General features: G+C 35.2%; 1 protein-coding gene across 1 annotated transcript in view; it reads right to left on the bottom strand.

The window, feature by feature from the left end:
* TMEFF2 (transmembrane protein with EGF like and two follistatin like domains 2) overlaps positions 1–25,164 on the bottom strand; it is a 277,043-nt gene that overhangs the window by 216,989 nt on the left and 34,890 nt on the right. The gene's annotated exons all lie outside the window — the stretch shown is intronic.

Below are 25,164 nucleotides of genomic sequence, written 5' to 3'. Positions count from 1 at the left end.
TCATCCTTATTCTATGTACACTACAAAGTGCCTAAGATCCCTAAACCACAACTCATTATCTGCCTCCGTATTATATTCCCTCTCAATTTCTTTCCTTCCCTTCCTGTCCTCATTTATATCTTCTAGGTCAAGAATAAACTATGTAGATCCCCTTTTAAGCTTTCATTTCTTTTCTCATCCTGCTAATCTATATACCACAAACTAGTGAGATCATTTGGCATTACTCCTTCTTCTGATTGTGTCACTTAATGTGATATCTTCCAGTTCCATTTAAGTTGCAGCAAACTGCATGACTTCATACTTCCTTGTAGCTCTGTTGCACTCCATCATGTACATGTATCTCACCTCCAGTATCCACTCATCTGCTATGGACATCTTGGTTGATTCTATATCCTAGCTATTACGCTAAGTGCTGGAAGGCATAATGGCATACGTGTATCTTTTTTAAAATGAATGTTTTGTGTCCTAGGGGTAAAAACAAAAAGAGAAATTGCTGGGTCCTGTGGCAGCTTTTTATTTTTAAGAGAAGTCTTTGTAGTGTTCTCCATAGAGATTTTATCAGACAACATTCCTATCAGCAGTGAAAGAGAATTTCTTTTACATCACAAAGAACAACTCAAGACAGACACTTCAAAGAAATACACAAGATGGCTACTAAAAAGAGAGTCATGGTTCACTAGATTATTTCAAATGTTTATGCTATCTGGTCAAATTTTAAAGTGAAGAGATAAAACATATACATCTATATATATATATATATATATATATATATATATATATATGCACCTGATATAGAAGTGATAACATACTGGAAACAAATTCACATGGGATAAATATTATGGAAATCAGTTTACCGATGTTTATTCAGAAAACTAACTCTTTGGCTAACCATGAGTCATACTATCTACTATATATGGTTTTAAAGCACATATTGATCACTTGTCTTATATGTTTCTCTAACATATATTTTTTGCTCATTGAAAGATAGGAGAAAAATTGAGCACTTGAAAGCAGCTCAAATTCCATCCTCAAGGTCTGACTAACTGCTTCATACAATAGTAATTGTTAATAATCAGATAACTTCAGGAATATTAAACTTATTAGAGCAATTTGTTATTGTTGTTGTTGTTTTTGGGTCACACTTGGCAGCACTCAGGGGTTACTTCTGGCTCTACACTCAGAAATCACTCTTGGCAGGTTCGGGGGACATATGGGATGCCAGGATTCGAGTCGGGCATGCAAGGCAAATGCCCTACCTCCATGCGATTTCTCCAGCTTCTAGAGCCATTTTTTTTAATTTATTTTGTTCCTAATACAATTAACAAAAAGTGACATAAATCATTATTGAGATGGATCTTATTTATGCAAAACTGATGAGGAAACTAAAGTCATCGGTGGGAAACTACATAATTTTTGTATTGCTATGGACTTCAATGACAAAATTTCTTTTTGATTTAAGTATATTGCAACTTTAATATTTAGTCAGTTTCTTAATACAATGGGTGGCCAGACATTTATCTAATAAATATGCTGTTACCCTGTATCAGTTGAACATCAAGAAAAATTGATGATGTTTTTCATTTCCTAATTTGTTTTTGTTTTTTTTTTTTAACACCCAGCAGCCCTCAGGAGTTACTCCTGTCTCTATGCTCAGATATCGCTTCTGGCAGACTCTGGGGACTATATGGGACACAGGGATTCAAACCACCATTCTTCTGCATGCAAGGCAAATGCCTTGCATCCATGCTATCTCTTCAGCCTTCATCCTGATTTTTTTTTTTTCATTTTGTAACATAAGTATCCCATCAAAACTAAAGTTTTCATTAATTTCTAAGCAATGCAGACACCTTATGTGACAATCTCTGTAATTATCCGGTGGGATATCCAATGGCTATAAGACCTATACTCACATCCATTTGATATTCTTTAATAGGGCCCGGAGAGATAGCACAGCGGTGTTTGCCTTGCAAGCAGCCGATCCAGGACCTAAGGTGGTTGGTTTGAATCCCGGTGTCCCATATGGTCCCCTGTGCCTGCCAGGAGCTATTTCTTAGCAGACAGTCAGGAGTAACCCCTGAGCACCGCCTAGTGTGGCCCAAAATCCCCCCCCCAAAAGATATTCTTTAATAAGTAACTCTTAACTAATTATGAACATTAAAGATCATATGCATATTGTAGCTATTTAATTCACAGGTTTATGTTTTACTTCATAACAACACTTTGTAGGCCAGTTTGCATTCAATTTAAACACCTACTTGTTATGTATTTACAAAAGAGATTTTATTTTATTTGGGGGGGATTTGGGTCACACCTGGCTCTGCGTTCAGAAGTCCCTCCTGGCAGGTTAAGGGGACCATATGGGATGCTTGGATTTGAACCAGTGTCTGTCCTGTGTGGGCCACATGCAAGGCAGATGCCTTACCGCTGTGCTATAGCTCCGGCCCCAACAGATTTTATTTATAAATAAGACTTCTTTGGACTACTTTAAAACTTAGGGTGACTTGAAACATTATATGTATATTTTGAGACATATCACAGGCATAAACATAATTCCATTTTGGGGGGTTGGCCACCCCAGTACTCCTGACTATGTACAAAGGAATTACTCCTGGTTGGCTCAGGGGAATATATGGGATACTGGGGATTAAATCATGGTCCACAACTTACAAGGCAAATGCGTATATCCCTAATAATTCTATTTTTTTGTTTTTTTTTTGTTTTGTTTTGGGCCACAGCCGTTTGATGCTCAGGGGTTACTCCTAGCTAAGTGCTCAGAAGTTGCCCCTGGCTTGGGGGGACCATATGGGATGCCAGGGGATCCAACCGCAGTCCTTCCTTGGCTAGCGTTTGCAAGGCAGACACCTTACCTCTAGTGCCACCTCACTGGCCCCAATCATTGTATTTTTAAGTCTCTGATTAAACATACTAAAATCCTTTATTTAATTTAAAACCTGGTGGACCATCTTTCTCCCCAATTTGTCACCAGCATTATAATCCTCAAGAATATATATTGTAATTGATAAAATATCACTTCCTTTTTCTTTTTAAATAAAGATTAGTATGAAAACCTCTTTAAATGTTAAGGACATGACATTAGAGAACAGGTAAGGTCATTATTTGGTGCTTAAAATTGTTGACTGTACATTTCCACCTTTCTATATCCATCTAATTTCTATTTTATCTAGATATCATTCTCTATCCAGTAATTTAAAGAAGTTATGAAAGTCATCTTTGAATCTTGTAGGATTATCTGTTCCTCTTCCAGTAATTTTTAATCAAGCTAGTCTATATTTCTTTAAACTTAATTATATTCTTTGTTTTTTAAAATCTATAAGTTGTCTGTATTTAATATATGTGTATATTATGAGTGTATTTTAATACTGATCTTACTCCATCTCACTGTGTGTGTGTGTGTGTGTGTGTGTGTGTGTGTGTGTGTGTGTGTGTGTGTGTGTGTAGATTAAGTTTTGAACCAATGGGCTTATATATAACTGGAATATCTCTACCACTGAACAATATCCCTAGTCTATTACTAATTTTAGTTCAGAGTAAGAAAAAGTCATGGCAAAGGCTAAAAAATTTATATAAGGACAATTGCAAAACTGTTTTACTTTCATGCATGTTTTTACATGTTAGTTTTCTCAAAGAAAAACTGCTTCACTGTATGCTGTTGTGGGGATTTTTTTGAATTTCGGCCACACCTGCCGGCACTCAAGGGTTACTCCTGGCTCTACGCTCAGAAATCACTCCTGGCAGGCTCTGGAAACCATATGGGATGTCAGGGATTGAACCTGGGTTTGTCCTGGGTTGGCTACATGAAAGACAAATGCTCTATCATCTGTGCTATAGTTCCAGCCCCCCAACATGCTGTTAATAGATAATTTAAGATATAGTTTCTCTAAATGTCATATTAATTTATGAAATTATTTATAACTTGGCTTTGTGAACATTAACTCTTATGAAAATATTAAAATAATAAATGCAAATCATGACTAATTTAAGATTCAGTAATTTCATGGATTTTTTTCAAAATAGACAAACTTGAGGATTTTATTTATTAATTATTATTTATTATTTATTATTATTTTTTATTTATTAATTATTATTTATTAATGAGTTAAAGAAACATATTGAGTAATATCAATTGGAACTCACATATTTGAAACAAATTAATATTTCTTTCTGAAATATTTACCATTTACTCAGGAGAATAGATAACTTCAACAAAATCCAGTTTCTAAGGACATACTTTTTTTCAGAGTAGTTTTGAAACAGAGACATACTTGAGCAATACCTACTGTAAATTAACATCATTGAAACAGATGGATATTACTTCTGGAATAATTTACCCATTTCTCAGGGAAATGAAACACTTTAACAAAACAAAACCACTTCCTATTGAGGTAAAAATACCTGCAATATAAGAGCAATATTGGAACAGAGACCACCAAATAATTTAGCTATATTTTCATTTGCATTTGTTTAGGAGCTAAACTTAGCAGTGCTCAGGACTTACTCCTGGTCCTGCAATAAGAAGTTACTCCTTGGGGGTCGGAGTGACAGCATGGAGGTAAGGTGTTTGACTTTCATGAAGAAGGACAGTGGTTTGAATTCCGGCATCCCATATGGTCCCCGTGCCTGCCAGAAGCGATTTCTGAGCATGAAGCCAGGAGTAACCCTTAGCGCTGCCAGGTGTGACCCAAAAACCAAAACCCAGGGTCAATAAAGTGTGCTAGGATCAAAGTGAGGTTGGCAGCATTGCAAGGCAAGTGCCCTACTTGCTCTACCATTGCTTTAGCTTAGTAATAATTACATAATAAATCTCATTTGACATACCTATTTATTATATGGCATTTGTTTATAATTTTATTTTATTAATATTATCTTTAGGGCCATACCACGTGTTGCTCATAGCTCTCATTTCTCTGCTCAGCGATTACTCCTGATAGAGCTAAAGAAAACATAGTGAAAAGGACTAATCTCTGGTTGGCCACATGCAAGGCAAGTGACCACTGCTCAACCAACCTGGCCATGATTTTGAATTTTTTCTTTTGTTTTTGGGCCACACCCTGTGATGCTCCGGGATTACTCCTGGCTATGCGTTCAGAAATTGCTCGTGGCTTGGGGGACCATATGGGATGCCGGGGATCGAACCGCAGTCGGTCCTAGGCTAGCGCACATAGCAAACGCCACTTGCGCCACCACTCCAGTCGTACTTTGAATTTTTTTGTTGTTTTTTTGCGGGGGAGTGGGGTCACACCCGGCAGTGCTCAGGGGTTACTCCTTGCTCTATACTCAGAAATTGCTCCTGGCAGGCTTGGGGGACCATATGGGATGCCAGGATTTGAACCACCGTCCTTCTGCATGCAAGGCAAATGCGCTACCTCCATGCTACCTCTCCGGCCCCTATTTTGAATTTTTTTTTTTTTTTTTGGTTTTTGGGCCACACCCTGTGATGCTCAGGGATTACTCCTGGCTATGCACTCAGAAGTTGCTCCTGGCTTCTTGGGGGACCATATGGGACGCCGAGGGATCGAACCATGATCCGTCCTAGGCTAGCGCAGGCACCTTACCTCCAGCGCCACCGCCCGGCCCCCTATTTTGAATTTTTTAAGTTAACTTGTTGTGACATTTTTTACTAGAAAATACTTATACATATTTACTCTATAAATTACCTAATGAGTAGTACCTTATTATATATGAATATTTAAATAAATATGTATTTATTTTAATAATTAAGTTATAAAATTAAATGAGAAGGCAATAAAGAAGACTAGAGAGCAAATATCAATTTTAAAGTTATTTTTATTTTCAATATTTATTATTATTATTTGGGGGGTCACACCTGGCAGCGCTCTACACTCAGAAATCACTCCTGGCAGGCTCAGGGGAACCATATGGGATGCTTGGATTCGAGCCACCAGCCTTCTGCATGCAAGGCAAATGCCCTACCTCCTTGCTATCTCTCTGGCCCCTCAATATTTATCAGTATATGAGTATAAATAATCATTTTTAAGGCTGCACTAAGCTTCAATCCCTGACTAGACATCTAGGGAACCCAAAATATTGCCAGGAGTCATCCTTGACTATAAAGCCAGGAGTAGCCCCTAGGAACCTAATGGGCATAACCCCAATATCAACCCTTCAAGATAAAAGTGTATTCTATTAGAGATCAGAGCTTTTCCAATGAGTAAGAATTCAGAATTTTAAGGTAATTTTTCCATAACCTTAAGAAAAGACAAGGACAAACATTTTACCTCACATAACTACTGGTTTATATCTTGTCTGGACAAGTTTTAGAAGATAGCTAAAGTTACCATGACAAAATAACAAGGTAGGTAGCTAAGAACATATATTCCAGACAATAGCTGCTTTCTTGCAAATCTTTAATTGAGGATTGACCAGAGATGCAAACTTGGACAAGCTCTTGGTGGTTCAGTTCTTATTTGTTTTAGGGATGTCATAATGATTAACTGCTTTATTCTCCTATGAAACTTAGAATGGAGAGTAGGATATGGCAAGTGTCATAGAAATTTGTTCTTAGTTTGTCAATATGGCATTTTTATAAGCTGGGATTCCTTTTGAAAAAGAAAAAGAACCACTGAAAAGCAGCTCATCAGTAGCTTAAGTGAACTGATTAAATAACCACCCCCCTCATGCATCTGGTAACAGGTGAGAGAAAGAAAGCCGAGTTCTGTATTTACTATCATAAGACACCCAGAAAATGAGCTCATGAAGTCGGGATCTAAAATGAAAACTATACAGAACCTTTATGAAATATGTAAATATAATACAAGAAAAAAGAATCCCAATGCTGTCTTCTTGCAAACTGCTTTCTATCCCTAGAGCAACTATAAAACTTTAAAAATCTTCAGTCAAAAAAGAAAAAAAATCTAGAATATTCTCAGAAAAAGATCAACTACTGGCCAATAAAATATGGTAGAAAAGTAACTAAGGAAATATAATATTTGTTTCTTAATGATATTTTGCATTTGATATATTTGTGATATTTGGTTGGGAAATATGATGAGATGCTAAGTAACAGAAAGTGAAACAGGTCTGATAATTATTAAAATGGTAATTTTTAAAAGCATTTAAATTCATTTTTAAACAGTGGCTTTTTTAAGTGATAATTATGTTCGATTTTAGATTCTGATGACAGCATTTTCCCTGAGCCTGATGTGCAAGCTCTTCTCCCAAGTGTCTGCTTAGTCATCTGCTTAGTCATGTGGACTGTTACATTTCTGATTCATTGAGAGAATGTGAAGATCCTATTTTCTGAATCTGCAAGCTTTATAGCATCCCACAGCAACAGCCCATAATTTTTGTGTCTGTGTAAATTATTTTCCAATTGCACATTTTTTAGCAACTCTTTAAAAAAAACCCCTCCCACAAGCCATCAGAAAATATTGGCAAGAGAAACTGTCATAAGTGGATGCAATGCCTTATTAATGGTTTGGTGCTTACCCTTAAACTACTTTCCCCATTTAGAACTTAGGGCAAATGAAAGCTAAGCAATGCTGAGTCCCAATAAGTCTGCATGAAAAGATTTCATTGGGAGAATTCAAAAGAACTGTAATTAAAATAAGGAAAACATAAGCATTTTAGTTTTAATGTCCAAGACTTTATATGCAGTTTGGAAGTTTTAACCAGAGTAGCACATTATAATCATAAAAATATCACAGATTTATAGCCATCATATTTAGACTCCCATTTAAGATCTCTGCTTTTGGAGTCAACTTTTAATATTTAAAATATTTTAATGGGGCTAGAGTGATAGTACAGCACAGAGGACATTTGTCTTGCATGTAGGTGACCCAGTTTCAATCCCCAGCACCCAGAGCCAACAAGAAGTAATTCCCGAATGCAGAGCAAGGAGTAACCCCTGAGCATATCTGGGTGTGGCCCGAAAACAAAATGTATATATATTAAGGCTTAATATATATTAAGACTTCCTCTACCATATCCTTGTATCCATAGTAAGAAAAGCTGAAACTTATATAAAGATGCTAAAATATGTATATAGTATCTAATAATTATGGTAAAGCCTAAGTAACAATATGTATGCATATAAATAGATTTACATTTGTGGCTAGAAGTAGGAAAGAGTAGCTTACAGGGCTTATCATGACAAATGATTCATTTCTGTCATCTTCCTTTTGTTTTATTTTTAACCAACATTAAAGAAAATTAATATTCCATTGAGCTCTATCTTAATTCAGATTGTACTAACCTTTATGTCTCATTAGAACCTACCCCAACCATTTGACTGGGGTCCAATGTAAGCATTTTCTTGACTTCCAATTCTACAGCCATTAGTTATTGGATAGCTATGATTTTTCAAGCATAAGCAGTTTGCTTATTTTTGCTTTACATCCCCAAGGTACAAATAAATAGATACAGTACCATATTAATGCCTGCTTTACAAAACTGTTTTAGTTTTGATATACATTTTTAATATAATAAACTGACTACATTATGAAGAAAAATTCCAGAAAGAATAAACTCATACAAATTCATTGTTAATGCTTAAGGAAAGTCTGTCTTTGATGCTCAGATACGTTCCATAATATTATCCACAACCACTGCAACTAATATCTACATTTAGGTGTCACCATTATCAATTTGGATTATGTATCAAGGATGAGTTTTTCTGACTGTTTCATCCTTTTTAGCAGCACTGCAAAGAAAATGGCTTGATTTCAAAGATCTAATACTATTCCATTCTGAAAACCAGCCACGTTTTTTTGTCTGCAGAATATATACACTGAGGAAAAGGTGATATATTAGAAAGGTCTCAGAGCACCCATTTTAATAGGAATGTCATCAAAAAGGAGATTAGGTTATTAGAAATGATAATAAAATCTTCAATAGGCAGTCCATGGAGAAACTTGAGATTTCTATCCTCATAGGTTTCCTTTGCCTTATTCTTCCTTCGTTGGCATCATGCAGAAAGTTGACAACGACAGCCCACTGCTGGAGTACTTACTACTCTGTCTGCGAATTCATCAGTGTGGAACTGTGTGGTAAATCAGATGATGAGAAGAGTCCTTACCACACATTTGTTCAATTTGTTATTACTGAAGAATGCTACAGTGAGTGATCTGAGGAAGTCCGAGTGGCCAAAGGACACATTTTAAATTTGTTTTGTTCCAAGGCATTGCAGAGTAAAGGCATGGTGCAAAATTAATTTGGTCCGCAACAACGTGCAGAGTTCACAAAGCATCTGCTAGCTGCCTCTGGAATAAAAACACTGCATTTGTCTAGACTTTATTTATGATCCTTTCTTGGCATAACTAGTTGTTACCGCTGAAAGCCAAATTATAGCAGCTTCATATAACAGATTACCCCAAAAGAAGACAAATTTTGAGAGTGGATGGCTTTTTTAAAGCTAAGAAATGTAAACAATAGTATTTTTAGACTATCTCCTCTGACCAGGAGTCCCTAAGTCCCACCACATTCCCCCCTTCTCCTTTATGTAGGACAAAGAAACCAAAAAAGAGAAGTGGAAGGACCACAATATTTTTCCTCGATATTTCCCATGATCATAATTCATTAATCACTTTGTGATTGTATTTTAGGGCTTTTAGGTATGTCTTCAAATCCAGTTCATTGTTGAGCAGGTTTTTGGGGTTGGAAGTGTGTATTTGCGTGTAGAGTTTTGAGAGGAAGGGGGTGGAGTGCCTCGGGAAGACTGTCAGTGAATGCTTTCTCTGGAAGTATTCCTTGGCTTGATGAGTGTATTTAAGCTTCACATCAATGTTTTTTGAAATTATTTTTGCAATCTAATTTGCACAAAAAGCAAGTAGTGCTGTACTGTCTCCAAAAATATGTACGAGTGGGTGTGTATACAAGAATGACAAAGACATGCATAGGGAGGGGAGGAGGAAAGAAAAGAGCTCAAATTATGTTGTTTCATCTTTCAAGCTAATTTAGGACCTTTTTTTTAATTATTAGAGAGCAGAATTATTAGCTGGTATGTGACTCGGCAACTCAATATATATGTGACTTAGTGTTTGACCATTTGTCTTGCATGTATGAGGCCTTGGATTCAATTCCAAGCACAATGCACAGTCACATGCATACATACATGATAGGGAAAATGATTATTAAGGATTTTAGAGTGTTGTTTAGTATTTAAAGATATGAAGTTTGAAACTAAGTGATGGCAGGAAGTATAAAAGGTACATCTTACAAAGTTCAGAGTACAATCGCAGTTGGTGAAGTAATTTCTATGCTGAAGTTGGACTCAGAAGTGATGCTAATGATAAGGTAGTTATGATTATGATTACATGAATCTCCTCTCAAGAAAAGTAAAAGTGCTAAAATGACACATTCCAAAGAGAGAAGCAAGTCGTATTCAGTATCAATTATATTTATCATTATACAATTTTACAAAATTTCACAGATGTAAATACATTGTTAAAATGAAAAACATGTTACAATGGGAGCAAAGTAACACTAGCATTTATTATCAATTTTTAGCCTCAAAATTGATATTTTGGCAACTTATTAAATATACACATTTTAGTATTGACTGGTCCAGAAAGCCCAGTATAAAGCAATCAAAAATTTATAAACAAATAGCTGCAACACACAAAATGTAGATTAAGTTCCATTTTAATATTTCAGTTACATTTTCTTCATCTCTAGTGGCTGAATGACAAATTAAAAATAAATCTATGAGTAGATAAACTTTGGTCTCTTTGATTAAAAAATACTCTTGCATTTTCTTCTGTAGGAATCTCATTATATTTTTAAAATATATGATAATAAGGAAAGTCATATGCAGAAATTTTTATTTGTAAATGATCCCACATTGAACAAAGAATAGCACATAATGTCAGACTTGCCTCTGAAAACTGGGGTTGGTGTGGGAAGTTTCATGTGTCTTGAGCTTTGACTGAACATCTTGGAAATATTTAATTGACCCAACACTGCCCAGTTAAACATCCTCACAGTTAAAAAGAAAATCAAAGTAAGAGAAACTCAAATCATGACCTGCAGAATGGCTCTAGGATATCCACCATAAAGCACTTAGCCTGCAGTGATTCAGAAAACAGGTTTATCCCGCCTGCATTCTGTATACTTTGTTCCACTTCCAATTCTTTTCTAATTTGAATCATTTTTCTTTATGTGCCCTACACTCCAGACACTGAAACTTCTCCTCCCTTGGCCCAAAGATCCGATACCTTACAATTTCCTTCTATATTCAAGTCTTCATCATTTCTTAGGGGTCAAGTGGAGGTACAGGCAATACCTTCTCACTTTTCTTTAAATAGTCCTTTGATTTTAGGTGTGAATCCTTATTACTATTTTATTGCTTTGAAGAAAAATATGACTTAAGTATACCTAGTTTCTATGCAATTTCTTTAGAAAGTTCATTGCAAAGTGGGTACTAAAAATGAGGAGCCTCCCCTCATTTATTTTTTTTTTATTCTCTCGTAGAGCTGACTTATAAACATCAGGGGTCAAACAGCTCAAGTCTCTGTTTTACATTCAGGAGGCTCAGGTTTTGTCCTCAGAAACACATGGGATCCAAATATCACCAGGAGTCACTCCTCAGTAGGGAGTTATGAATATCCTTGGCTATCACTGAACTTGGCTCTCAAAACAGAATCAAACCGAAATGAACCAAAACAAAAACATAGACTTCAGGTATTTAAAAAAGTCATCCGGGTGGTTCCAAAGTTTAGCAACATTTAAGAAATACTGGCACTTGTAGTGCTTGAATGTGTCACTCTAACTGTAGTCTGTAGAGTTCTTAAGGTCTATCAAAGTTATTCTCTCATGCTAATTGTGAGATTTCTGAAAGCTGAGTTTAGAAGAAAACATGCTGATTAGAAGTGTTAGGTTTGTTTTGTTTGTTCTTTTATTTTTAACTAGGAAAGAATAAAGACAAGATGTTTGAAGTTTGTAAGTCAATTTCAAAGAGGCAGAATCATGACATGGAGCAAATTGTTTTGATGTCAACTTTTCTCTGTCACTTAGAAATTTCCCCACACTCCAGTGGCATTGTGAGCTGGGTCTTCCTTAATTTGCCCTTCTATGAGAAAGGGTTTTAATGATCGGCTTTTGCACAGTTTGACCTTGAGATCCAGAAGCAGGTGGTAGCACTAGTGGGTAAAAGCTACACCCCTAATAACTGCACCTGTCTTCTGATCAATAAGACCAAAGAGAGTTGGACCCAAGAGGAAGGAAAAAAAACAGTTTATGTTTCATGTTTGTTGGCCTGAGGATAATTATTTCAGAACTCATGAGTCATATCCTCAGGGGCTTCTAGAGTGGTTGAAAAGATTTGTTCTGGGAGCAAGAGGGCTGGAGGTCCCATAATAGCAATAAGGGGGAGTGGTAATCCAGAGAAACATGTGTTACCCACAAAAGAATAATGCATCTATGCATAATCAAGAACTGAGTGCACTAGGATGGTTGCCAATTTTGATCTTATGCATAACTCAGTAATCTAGACTGTCCAGCTCAGGACAACACAGGTACTGACAGTTACAATGAAGAGCTGTATTTTGTGTTTTTAAATAATGAACTGTAAGGCACATCAGACAGAGTATTTGGTAATAAAGCTTTAACATTTTTATATTTTCCATGTTTGAAGGATTCAAATAAGCTCAATATTTAGAGCTTTCCTTCCAACTTTTTTGGTATATACATCAACTTGTTAATAGTGTGGCTCTAATTATTTTATTCTAAATAAAGTAATTTATATCTAGTAAAGAAAAAATGGAAACCAAAATATCAGATAATACTTGTCTAATGAAAAAAATCATAAACATAGCGATGTTTCTGTAAAAGTACTATGTGACTTTAGGGAACAGAGTTGATAAGTTAGCACTTATCAACTTTCTATTCAGGTTTCTAAAGATTACAAAGAAGGTCTCTGAAGGTAGCTGGCTTGCTGTTTGCATGCAGCAGACTACAAAATTGTTCTCATTCAATAATTTCTTATTTTTGGGTTTGGGGCTATAACCTACATTGCTCATGGATTACTCTTGGCTCTGTGTTCAGGGATTACTTCTGGCAGAACTTGTGGGTGCTAGGCATCCAATCAATCAATGCATGCAAGGCATATGTGGCAGTGCCTGCACCATCTCTCAAGGCCTTAAGTATTTATTTTAATATTTATAGGCATATATTAGCAAAGGGAAAAGTATTTAATGACAGCTCTTTGAATTATTATTTATCTCCAATGTATTTACCAATTCTATTTATCTAATTTGAGGCAAAACAAAATCTAACCTGTATTATATGAAAGATGACTGACAAGCACATTGAAAAATGTTGGAAATTGTCTTTTAACAATTATTATAAGCTAAGACAACTATGCTTACAAGAAAGTTAACCAAAATCTTATTTTAGTGATGTCATCAATAAGCAATCATGCTAGTTTTCATCAGAACTCTAAAATTTATAATCTCATGAATAATACTACTTTGATTTTCACTCAAAACAATTAAAAATTAATTTATAAACTATTCACTAGTCAATGAAGAGTTAATGCTTATATATTCTATTAATAATTCTAAGAATTAGGTCATGTGTTCATTACAGATTTCTATTAAATATCTTGTGAGAAAAGATAAGCAGTAAAGCAAGTTCATAGCTTTTAACAATGGTGCTACAATAATAATCATGTAGAGCATGATACACCTAAACAAAGGTTTGTTTTGTAAAATGATGGGTTTACCCAAATGCTTTTATAGCTAATTTATCACTGCATTTTTCTTGGCATATATTCACCTCACTTCTGCCAGTGTATGGAGGCATAGCTGACTCTCCAATGCACATTTGCTGATGTATCACCACTTCTTTGCAAACTCACCAAAATGGGTCAGTGAGCAGGTGCCAGAGTGAACTTTACTCTGTCCATGAGAGACCAACAATTCTTGAGCAGACTGGTCATCCTGTCTGTTGTCAAACATGTGACATTCTAATTAAGCTATTTGAGATTGACGTCAAAAGGCAGATCTTAATTTCTTTCTGTTGATTTGCCCTGCTTATTTCTTCTTGGGGAGAATTCCACATCTCTGGTATGAAATGTATATTCCAGAGAATGTCTACACTGGTTCTGTTCTGAAATATGCTGATTGGCCACAGATGCCCCTATACATTGTAATATTACAAATACTGGAGATTTGATCTAGGATGGAAGTAATGTTATTTTCATATGCATGGATAGCTGATGCCTACTTGGAACTCAGAGCTGCTGGCATTAGTTCAATCAGTAAATAAAGATAAAATAGCTTTTTCATTTTTAGTTACAATTTTATCAAAACCAGTCATTCTTTTTTCCTGGTGGGTGTATGGATGTGTTTATATGTGGATACAAATTACTGCTTCAGGCAGAGGAAATGAAATGGACTGCTAATTCACTGAACTATTTCTCTATTAAAGATCTAGAGAATTTTCAAAATGGGAAAGATTTGTGCTTCCACTGGCTTCTATGTGATTTTTTTTCTCCAAGAGACAAATATTTTAAGGGAAAGGGTCCTGCCTATCGTTGTTGTACTTCTGTGCCTAGAATCTAGTTTCTGACTTGGATACAAAAATTCTAAGTGTTTGTATTTGTGTGTGTGTGTATGTGTGTGTGTGTGTGTGTGTGTGTTAGGGTAACAGGTACAAATGCAATACCATGTTAATTATCTCTAACAGATGAGAAAATGTTTGTGAGATTTTTGTACAAGGAAAGTCATTCTCAAATAAAGTAGAACTTGAGAAAGGGAAGACATGATAACGCCAACACTTTGACTTTCTTCATTTTGTATTAAGCATGGAAATTAACATTTTTAAGTTAGAAATGAATTACATTCATTCATTCCTAAAATTCCACAGATCAACAGCAGCTGAGTGCTTCTATTTAAAAATTACTTCAGGGTTTGTATGTCTAGTGAACACTTTAGGGAGAATATCACACTAACTTTAATCAATCTCATCATTTATCATAGATTTCATTTGTGGGCCTCAAATAAATTAACATCTCTTTAATAATAAGTCTAAATTTTGTGCTCATCCATATTGCTGATAATTAGAAAACCTCTTTTTGCACTCTGACAGAATTCTTTACTCTTCTATCCTGAGGAGAAACAATACAAAGCATGTTCTTCATTTATTTCCTCGGAAGGAAGCCTGTGAGGTTTTAGAACTGTCTATGCTACTTTACTGAACTTTAAATTGAGTATCAACATTTATTTCTGTATCAGAGAATAGACTTTATTTTATTGGCAACATAGTCTGCTCGGTAATTTCCATTTTGTTTTAATATTGTACAGTATCCCTTTGTTTATTTTTAAAGCTCTTTAACAACAAAACCACTTAGACATGGTAAAATATGTAAAACAGAAAAATTTAGAAGGTACCTCCAATAACAGCAAATATTTAACTGATATTCTATTAGAAACAGTAATTGAGTTTCATTAACTAAAGTGTCCATCCTTGTTACAGCAGCAAATCAGCAGTAACTTTAGAAACAGTTTGTATGGGCTATAATATATAGACAGTGTGGGTTTTAAATAACATTAAAAAAGTTTATAAAAGCCCTATAAACTCTCAATCCATACAAATGTAATTTGAGGCATTATTATTATTATCTATACCTCTTTCAGGGAAGTATCTGAGATCACACACAGGACATCATACATGTGAAACATATGTTCTATCATAGAACTATATCTTTAGCCCTATGTTATTAAAATTTAGACTTTATTTAAGACTTTAAGGAGGATGTTCATTTGTAGTCAAAGGGACAGGGTTACAGAATTAGGAGTCTATGGCTATAATTGATAGCTTGTAACTGGACAAGAAAGTCTGTATTTCTATAATTCCTGGATTGGTTTTTCTCTCCCAAATGACTTGAAAAGGCTTCCAATGCAGTTGGCAGTACTGCCCAGCAGCTGCTGAAGGAAATACTGCAACAGCTGGATCAATAAAGTTACTGCTATAACAAAGAGACTGCCAAGGCCCATGAAATGTCTAAATAAGTAGCACTTTAAAAAATATTTTTATTCATCCTTAAAAAAATGAAGCTTAAAATTGTTTCTATAATATCAAAAAAATTGCTCTATCTGCTTGCAAAGAAATTGAAACTGGAGCCAGTCTGAAGATCAAAGCTATTACCACTCCTTATGTTATAATACTTGTAATCTATGTCCTTCTGCTATTAGACATAAGAAGCATTAAAATACAAGGAAAAGTTTGGGATAAACAAGATAATAGAACCTATAACACTGTGCACTCTTAATCTCTCTTTAATTCAGTTCGTATCATTTGAACATCCAGCCTGAGCCAGGCACTTACGTGGCATTGAAGATACAGCAGTGGAAGAAAAGCACCCAACAAAGGCTGCCTTCTGCAAACTGACCTTCAATATTTTTCATTGCATCCACTAATTCTAAAGATGCTTCAATTCTAATTAATGACTCTTATCTTAAATGCTAATGTTTTGTGCATGTGCATAGGAGTGAAATCCAGTTTTAGGTGTTTTACATAATCTGACAAGTTTAATATCCACAGCAACCCTATTAAACCCTATTAAAACCTGATACATTTTTTACTGATGAGAAATGAGCATAAAGAAAAAGGACTTTACTTGCTCCAACTTTCCTAAAAAGAAAGAACAGTATCAGGATTTAAACCCTCTGAGCTCCTTAACCTCTGTATCTTACTGCCTCTTCATTGTAATAAATGCTCCCTATTTAATCACTATTCATTACCATTTTGTTTCTATTGATTTAAAAATTAAACACACTGGTACTTTGTTTTAAAGAATAATTTTTTTGTTTATAAACCGGGTATCACCGGTAACAAATCCTACACATGCCAGGAATATGCAGGCCATGGGAGTACTTAAAAATAAACACAAAAATCACAGTTCTCAGATCCGATTCTGAATTTGGCAGATATAAAATAATCACACTTAAAGTGTTCTCTCACCTCTAAGCCAGCATATATGGTATCTATAGAATTAAATGCCATTTATTTTGGAATGTGTACAGATTCCCAAGGCCATGAAAAGAGGCCACTGGAAATGTTAGTCCAGGCCATACAAAAGTCAATTCAAAGTGAGGAACTGAGACCAAATGAGTCTGATTATTTTTATAAGTTCATATTTAAAGAGCCTCCTTCATCTTTTATAGTGACTTTGCAATATTCCCATTGTTCCTTAACCTAATTTTAGAATTAGCCAACCTTGATTCAGTTTATAAAAAATACTTATTAAATTATAAAAACTTCTATATATCCAGGATACATAATTTGAGTTGTGTGATTTAGCAAAATCATTATCAACGTTTCTGTCAGAAACTTGGAATAATTTAATGTTTAATAGCTGTTTCAAAATAGAAGGGGTTGGGGTCGAAGAGAGCATGGAGGTAGGTCATTTGTCTTGCATGCAGAAGGAAAGTGGTTCAAATCCTGGCATCCCATATGGTTCCCTGAGCCTGCCAGGAGCAATTTCTGAGCGTAGAGCCAAGAGTAACCCCTGAGTGCTGCCAGGTGTGACCCAAAAACAAAATAAAAAAAAAGAAGGAGCTGATATGCGAAAACAAAAGAGCTGTAATGGAAAAAGGCAACACAATAGTAGCACAGTGGGTAGGTGTTTCCTTTGCAAGCTGCCAACCCGAGTTTGATCTTCAGCATCCCATCTGATCCCCCCAGTCTAAGAGGAATAATTTCTGATTACAGAGCCAGGAATAACCCCTGAATGCCACCAAGTGTAGCCTAAAAAGCAGAAAAAGAAAGAGAAAATGGCAGCATAACTGAAACTATTAATTTGTGTCAGGCAGATCTATTTGAGTTTTAATTTTGTCCCTTACACCTGTACATCTGAGGCAATGACTTTTCCATTCTTCTATTTTGCATTCATCTATAAACTGGGAAGTTTAATGTCTATAACTTAGGCTGTTAAAGAAATTAAATATATAATGCATTTAAATATCAACATGATTTTAAAAATTCAATCATTAAGACTAGTATTAAATTAATAATAAGAATATTATTATTTGGGTTTGGGGGCTACTCCTGGTGATGCACAGAGGCCAATTAGATTCTGGGGAGCAGATCCAGGCCTCCTCCATGCAAAGTACACACTCCAGCCAATCAAGTTTTATTTCTGTTATGATTTTTTAAGTCTTCTGATGGAGAAAGGAAACAATTTACTCTAAAGTACTTGATATCACCTTGATAAAACAATATACACTTTGTGGCTTACCTAAATATTTTGTTCCTCCTGCATTTCTGCCTTAAAATTTTTGTTTGTTTGTTTTTGATTTGTGTGTGTGTGTGTCACATGGCAGTGCTCAGGGGTTACTCCTGGCTCTATGCTCAGAAATTGCTCCTGGCAGGCTCGGGGGACCATATGGGATGACGAGATTCTAACCACCAACCTTCTGCATGCAAGGCAAAAGCCTTACCTCCATACTATCTCTTCGGCCCCCTGCCTTAATATTTTATAAAAACATCTCCCAGCAGCCACCTAGAATTTTATTCTAGATTACGGTCAAAAGGACAGTCCTTAATAACATAAAATGTGTTTAATTTTGAGGAACTCTCACTGTTTGATTTAAAATAACCATTTTTAGCATTTTTATGCACCTTTTTATCATTGTATTTCACTTTCTAGATTTGTTTACTCTTCTGTTGTTCCCAGAAAAAGCTATGCTGTTCCAAGCTACCAGGTATCCACTTGCCATTTGCTCTAGTTTGAAAGGATCCTTCCTTCCCATTCTTTGCCAGATTTTTATCTCCTCAAGTTGAGCTTCTTAGTGGCAGGATCTATGACTCCCTGGCATAGAATCTGGCACTCTGAGAGTATGAGAGCCAGGCAAATGTTTGCAACACTTGAAGCAGATGAATGAGGCAGATGATCAAGGAAGGCAATACTGATTTTATTTAAACACAATTTCACAGTAGTCAAGAGCATTTTTCGTGTCCTTATACACAACTCTCTAAGAAATACTGAAACAGACTTAATAATTAATTTATGGTATTTTTTATTAAATTTTTGATAACTTTAAGAAAAATAAAATTTGAAGGCCAGTACTTATGTACACTCATTTTGAAGATTATTACACATATACCGTATAAATAAAAATGTTAGTTTTATTTTTAAGATTTGTTAGTTGAAGCCAGTTCTAATATGATATCCTGACAACAAGGAAATTGGGAACAAATGGACATAAGAACAGGTTCTCCTACCTTACCAACTAATGATAAAACAAAATCGGAAGACTTACTACACTATGGGTTGTGTAAAAGCCAAGAACGTGATCTACAGATGACCGACTGATAGAACCATGACCGGGCAGTATGTATTCTGGGACCAACAAGAAAGCCCTAGTCTAGGGTTTGGTTTACGTCCTGCATAACAATCATGACCTCTAATTCCAGAGTCCTGACTGAGGCAATTGCAACTGAACGGGTCTTCTGAAAACATAACGAAAGACGATATCCCAGGCTCCATACGAGTTTCAGCGCAAGGGCCAAGACCACTAACCACAGAAGACAGATTAAAATGACATCGAGGAAACAAAACTTCTAAAATCACAAAGAAAGTCTTCATCATAAGTTCCACTCCTTGACCTGTGCACAGACTGAGTCTTCCATACGGCACAAAAACACCAAGGGGAGAATAAATGAACATAAAAGCAATCTATAGGTAATCCCATGACAATATATTCCAAGGGTAGGGAAACCCTGTATCTTTTAGGCCAAGAAGATTCCTGTGTCAGATGACCCCAACATTTACTGTGCCTATGCCAGGGGAGAGGGGGAGAGACATAAAACACTAAATAATCCTTTTTTAAAAAAATTTTTTTATTTCTTCCTCTTTGCGCCTTGTCATATTTCCTATCTCAAGAGCATGGCAACTATGTGGTGCATATTTTTATTGCTGCAGTGCTCACTGGATATCTTATTTGATTCCTCTTTTTGAACTGTTGTGTATTTCACCTTCTTCTTTTCCCCTTCGTCCCTCAAACCAAGGATGAGAGCCTCTAGAAAGACTCTGCTCAAAGTCGGCATAGTCGATTTTTACCCCATTATATTACCTTTATCTTCCTCAAACAAAACCACATAACTTGAACTTTCTAGTCCCGCCTCCCAATTAGAGGGGGCAGTAATGGAGGCCCTAAGACCAAACAGTTATAAGACCACTAAGTAATAAACTAGACAGAGAAGGGACCATGCATTCTAGCAGCCCCTGGTGGGGAGAGTCGAGGACATGGGAGGCAAGATGGGAGCGGTTGTGAGAGGACAATTCAGTGGTGGGAATTCCCCTGATTCAATGTAAATATGTACCTGGAATATTACTGTGAACGATATGTAAGCCACTATAATTAAAATAAATATTATATTTTAAAAAAAGAAAAAGAGAGAAATATGAAAACTATACATACTCAATAAAAGTATTGTAGTTATCATATTTATATTAATTGAAACATAGCACTTTTAAATATATTTATAAAATAATACTATGGGACTCAATGAAATATAATATATTCAAAAATCTATGGGACATCAGGGTTTCAAACAGCCTTGTGTCCTAGGTCAGCCACGTGCAAGGCAAATGCCCTACCACTGCATCACCACTCCAACCCCCCAAATTATTGTTTTGCCCTACATTTTTATCTCTCAGCCATTAAAATTTATTATATATTTCAATATTTCTAGAATTAGTGAGAATTCCAACACTCAATATTATGGTATAAACCTTTATTTAGGTACAAAATTAATCAAATGTATGAATAAAATAATAAGTTAAAATCTAGAATAATTAACTACCCACTTATCAAAAGAAGCCATAATTTATGAATTTGAACAAACTAATAAATGATAAAAGTCCCAAATTATTTGATTCTTGACTGTAATTTAAAATTTAACTTATCCTATTTTTTCTCTAGAATTTTTCTTTACTGACTCCTTACTCTGTCAAGAATCATTCTTTTTAGATTGACTGTATATCACCCTTTTCAGTCTCATTATTTCATTTACATGTTTTTCCTCTTCTAAATTTGTAAGTTCTTCTTCCATGAGGGAATTATCTCAAAGATGATTTCCTAATTCCACATCATAGGTGCAGAATAAATACCTGGTTAAATTGTTAACAAATGCAAGATGTAAAACTGCAATTACAATAATTTATACTGATTGCTCTACAACTATTTGTAGTTAAGGCCAAAACTCAAGGCAAAGAATATTATGGATTAAACAGAGTGGATAATGTTGAGAGCAATATCAAAACAGAAAATATCATAAGGGTGAGTCCTTGAATTGAAAATTAGATAGTCTCCTTTTCCCCAGGTAGTCTGCTACTGATCATAGACAATCTACAGTGACCAGATAGTATTGTTGATTAAAATATTATCTTTTAATTCCCAATGATTCATCTTTATGAAGTTGTGATTCTGCAAACTAGGTGTGCTACTTTTGCAATTCTCATCATTCCTCAAATAACAATAGCACTTAATTTTAATGACTTTATATTCAGTTTACCTCCATTTATAAGCACACCCAACATCTAATAAATCCAACATCTAATAAATTTTAGCAATAGAAAGATCAGCTATAGCTGTTGTTTTGTTTTGTTTTGGCCAACTGGTGGTATTCCTGGTACTGTATTCAGGGTTCATTGCTACAGGGCTCAGAAATCACCAATAATATTTGAGCTATAGAACCTGGAGTTGGCTCTGATTCCTCAGGCCCTGTAGCTTTATCTGCAACAACAGCAAACTCTTAATTACTTGATTCTTAAAAGTATCTCTCAAAGAAAATTTCAAGACCAGAGACTGCTGATTTATATGTTCTATCACCATCTATGTAGAGATGAAAAACACTCAGCACTACCCAGAAAATTCACCTTCTTTAAGAAAACAAAAAGTTTACTTCTGCTTTCACAATTATACCCAAACTACAATGGCTCTCCGGAATTTTTCTAGGGCCGACAAAGGAATGATATTACCTACTCTGGAGAACATTGTGCGAATTAATGAAAAAGCCCTTTTAGTCCTTCAGAACCTACCAGATCGCTTCCCTGTTCTCCTAAACTTAAATGCTATTGCTAGCTTGCTTATTGTCTATTTTATTCACAATTCTATCTCCAGAACAAGTCACTGATATAGAAATCATTAAATTGGTTAATGAATGTAATTTGCCATAACAATTCTTTGAAAATGTGGTTATGAAACTAAGGAATAAATTTGTTTCTTTTGAGTCTAGGATTAATGAGAGAAAGTAATAGGACAAGTGAAAATTATTCTCTAGAGCAATCCTTTTTGATGAACCTTATGAAAGCCAGTTATTTAGTGAGTGCTTCAAGTTTTTATTTTCCTCTTCAGAGAGTACTACTAAAAAAAGGCTAAGTTCTTGTTAGTACTACCTTGTAAAAATTTGAGAGCTTTCAAACTTGAAGGTGATGCAAAAATGTGAAGGCATAAGGAAGAAACTCAAGGTGCATAAAACTGAGAGAATACTCAGAATATTTCAAATGGAGTCTGGTTTTTGTTTCTTTTTTGTTTTATAGTAACTATTCAGCCAGAATTGGGAGTCAGTGTACGCATCATATGCTGTCATCTTTAGGTTTGAGTCAGCTCTGTGCATTCTTCTGAAAAGATTCATATAATATCTATAGTAGACTATATACTCTAGTGATAAAGATTTAAAACACTACATCTTATAAATATTTTTTAGAAAAGCAAACAAAAACCCTACTAGGATTTTTGGCTTGTGATAGAACTGCAGTTGAAGAATCGGTTTTGAGAAAAATCACTAATAAAAGAGTCCTAGCTGCAAATTATGCCTACAGAAACTCTATCACCACAAAAACAACAGAGCCAATATAAAATGTATCAGGGATTTGAATACGAAACTCATGAGTAGAGACAGAGCCAACTTTCTGTGCATCCTGCGTATATTCAAACTAAGAAAAATTCTTTAGGAAAATGTCAGATAATTCCAAAAAGGGGTCTGTGTATACTAGGGATCCTGTAGTTAAGTTTCCCATATTTCATGATACAGTGGCATTTGCACATTGCTATAGTCAGACTTCTTATGCAAGGCAGCAATTGTTTATAATAGAGATTTTATAAAAGTGATTTTATTTTCCAACTACCAGGTAAACCCAAGTCAGGGAAAAATAAGATACAGAGAAAAATAAACGTGGGAAGAATAAGAACCATTGTAGCAGCAATGATGTCAAGATAATTAAGCACTGAAGTGAGAGCTAGAAGAAGTAGTAATGTTGAAAGCAGAAGAAAGTCTATTTTGAGGGTACAGAGAAGAAAAGAGCTGTGCCTTGTGGGAAGCAAATAGCTATTTAAATCTGAGAAACCCATCTAGGGTCATCACTCTGTCATGCTAAAGGCTTATCAACCATAGGACAGCTATTTTATTGCAAGAAAATTGCTAGACAATTGTAGAGCTCACCCTGAGGAAAGAGACTAAATGCTCAGGAACATTTTACTATCTTTCAGCCTCCTCTTTCCATTTCAGTTCCCATTCCTCTTTGCCCGACTCCCCACCCACTGGCACACACCAGGATTTCCAACAAGCTGCCATCTAAGAATCAGCACTTTAATTTGAATGGCAGCAATGATTTGTTTAAAAGTAAAGCCCAGATATTACACATTTTCAAAGTCACAAATTTTCAAATATTTGATATTGAATGTACTAATTAATCAACTAAGTTGAATCTGGAATGATTTGGATGTCAAATATTTGGGTCTACTTGGAGAAAACTATTTTTTTCTATGATTGATAAAAATTTGTCTTTATTTTTTTGATAAAACCATTTGTGACCTTTCTATGAGAAGGGAGAATTCTTATTCATAAATATAGGCATATATGCACCATCTCTTTGAATTCTTGCTCAGCATTTGGCATTAAAATTATGTTCACTCAAAGTATAAGAAATAAAGTTCCCTACGAACTCATCAAAGATTGGAGGAGAAGAAAATCACATAAAGATAAGGTACTTAATATCCACACTATTTAATATTTAAAAAGTAGAGATTTTGAAAGGTGCTAAGCAACGAATACAAGTTGAAGAACAAAATCAAATGAATAAGGAATATTTCAGGCACTGAGCTTTTGGTGAAACTTAGCTAGAAATGATTCTGCAATCCATCAAATGGTGTATAATAATTTGTTGAGAAGAAAAGGTTTTAGGCATATTTTATATCTTCCATATTTCTAGGGTATGAAAAGTTTAGTCACAACAAGCTGATTCATTGGCCAAATCCACATGAACTCCTAAGGTTCTGGAGATTTACAACTCTGCAAATTTTAACTTTTCAATTGGAGGAAATAAGCTTCATTCAAATACATAATATTTGTTGGCTTTAGAGTTAACATAGCTCCACCCTAACTACACAAATATACAAAAGAAACTTTTCTAAGACCCACAAAATAGGCATGATATGAGCTCCCCCTACTGGTATAATACTACCCCATTTCATGAGTCTGTTAAGGCACAGTTTCTACCTGCTGGTGGGTAGAACAAATTATAGTCAGGTGCTAAAGAGGAAAATAAAGTTTAAAAGCCAACAATAGCAACAACGATGCAGTAGCAATAAAAATTAAGACAATGATTCTGTTCATTCTGAGGTTATTGAAAGAAATATGCAAATGACATGCTCATAAATATTTTAGTGCACCTTTTAAGTCTTCACAGATGGTACAAGCAAGTGAACTAAGTAGGAGTCATTCTTGGGTTGCTTTTGGTGTCTTTAATTGTATTAACTGTGATATAGAGGAAAACTGAATCTTAGTGATGGTACAATTTTTCCCTCCAACAGTACGTGCTACCAGCAGTAGAGAAATAAAATAGGGTAGAATCATGGATGATGAACAATGTCAGAACTTTGAGCTTTCTGCATTTGAAATGACATTTTTATTTCTCTGTGAACTGGGAGACTAAACTGGGAAGTCATAAATTATTTTATGTCAAGTCTTCAATTTAGTTGTCTCCAGAGAAGGAAATCCTATGTGAGAATCATTGACAAATATAGGTAAAGTGCTATTGTGGGGATTCACACTGACAAGGCAGAAGAACTGCAACAAAGGTGTTGCTAGTGATAAGCTGTTACAGAAAAATTCTAATGAAAGAAATGAACTCCTACTCTTTGAGTGAGCAGAAGGAAGCTGTTTCATGATATTTGCTAT

The sequence above is a fragment of the Suncus etruscus genome, chromosome 5 (assembly GCF_024139225.1).
Source record: "Suncus etruscus isolate mSunEtr1 chromosome 5, mSunEtr1.pri.cur, whole genome shotgun sequence".
Taxonomy (NCBI): Eukaryota; Metazoa; Chordata; class Mammalia; order Eulipotyphla; family Soricidae; genus Suncus; species Suncus etruscus.
Note: the sequence above shows the minus strand (reverse complement) of the source record. Positions and strands in the feature narration are given on the sequence as shown.